Raw genomic sequence first — 1,644 nt, 5'->3', positions numbered from 1 at the left:
GATAGAGAAGATACATAGGAGCAAACCACACCAGAGCACTCGCCAACTAGATCTAACGCTCTAATTGGTCGCTTTTAAGTACAAGGGGGCTGTCCCGAAAAAATGCTCTTTTAAGAAAATCGAAGTCGATGTTTTTGCCCCTTTTTCAGTTTCTTTAAAAGACCAGGAAACTTTTATCTATATCTAACCAAATATTCACCCCAATGAAACCAAACTTCTCTTATAGGTAGGGCAATGCCCACTTTTGGTGTAGGTCAAGCTTTCTGGAAACCGTAGAACAAGATTTCTGGAAACCCCCGAAATATGGGTTAGCACGCTTGCCCTTAAAAGTGACCAATTATGCTTCGGTACCAACCTGCTACGCTTCCTGACGTCCCGTAGAGCTCGCTGTTGTCCACAATCACTGTGAACGAAATAATAGAAGTGAATAAACAATATACAGAAATCATGTTAAGAAATTGATTTCAAATATGAAGTAGTTTATATATACAACCTGTCCCCGTGGTTTTATGCGCCCCGCATAATTTAGCAAACTTTGATCATTTTTTGCATAATTTCTGATTATTTTTCTTTCTCATTCTTTGTTAAAATTAACAGTCGCATAATTTCACAATTTCGGGCTCAGTGTGCATAATTTCAGAACTTTTTTTTGCATGAAACGACGGGGACAGTACAACAAGTATAAGCTAGTAACATCTCAGTGCGCACCAAGATTCGACTCTTTAACTCCAGCGTCAAGTCTGTGCTCCTCCACGGCTGCGAAACTTGGAAGAGAACAAAAACAGTACTGAACAAAGTCCAGACTTTGATCAACATTTGGGGCGTCGGTGGCCTAGTGGTTAGGCTCTCGGACTCGCAACCGTAAGGTCGTAGGTTCGAATTCCGTCAGGGACCCGACGTTGTGTCCTTGGGAAAGGCACTTTGCACAAATTTTCCTCACTTATTCAGGTGGAAATGGGTACCAAGCTACAGACAGTGAAAGATCTTGTCAGTTTGATAGTGTTTGAGCGTGTGAAATCAGCAGCTTGCACTGTATGTTTCCGCGGAAGCTGGAGAATGTTTCTGAGAGTGTTCTCAGAGGGTAATAATAGTTGTAAAGCGCACAGAGCAAGCTCTTGAGCGTGGATATGTATGAGGACATTCTGAGAATTAAGTGAAAGGATAGAATAAAAAATGAAGAGCTGTGGAAAAGGACAGGGCAAAAGGATTAGAAGTAGAAATAGATCTGCTGGGGTAATAATATTGTGTAAAAATGTGATGCTTCTCTGAGATCCTGAGGCCTTAGGGAAGGTGTTCCAGATTATTGGGCCAAACGACGATAAAAATTGAGAAACTTTTCTCACCAAAAAATCGAAATTTCATTCTAGGGGCTCTTTGGATGACTGTAAAATCGAAAGCTACGGAAGACACTATCTAAAAATAATACAGTGGAATTTTTGGGGAAAGTGTGTTCGTTTGTGTGTGTTTGTGTGTGAGAGAGGAGGGGGTGAAAGATGCGGTCGAGGGCGATTGGGAGGGGGGGAGAGGGAGATGGGGAACGGGAGAGGGGGAAAGTGAGGGGGTGAAGGGAGAGAGACAGAGAGAGAGAGAGAGAGAGAGAGAGAGAGATGGAAGAGAGACAGAGAGAAAGAGAGAGAGAGAGAG

The 1,644-nt window shown here is 42.6% G+C and overlaps 1 protein-coding gene across 1 annotated transcript in view; it reads right to left on the bottom strand.

Annotated features, from left to right (window-relative positions):
* LOC101854395 overlaps window positions 1-1,644 on the bottom strand; it is a gene marked incomplete at both ends in the record, with an annotated part of 14,903 nt that overhangs the window by 8,029 nt on the left and 5,230 nt on the right. The window contains 1 exon segment of the mRNA XM_013079565.1: window positions 356-403.

Source organism: Aplysia californica, unplaced genomic scaffold (genome assembly GCF_000002075.1).
Source record: "Aplysia californica isolate F4 #8 unplaced genomic scaffold, AplCal3.0 scaffold00056, whole genome shotgun sequence".
NCBI lineage: Eukaryota > Metazoa > Mollusca > Gastropoda > Aplysiida > Aplysiidae > Aplysia > Aplysia californica.
The sequence above is the reverse complement of the archived record's forward strand: the minus strand, read 5'-3'. Positions and strand labels throughout refer to the sequence as shown.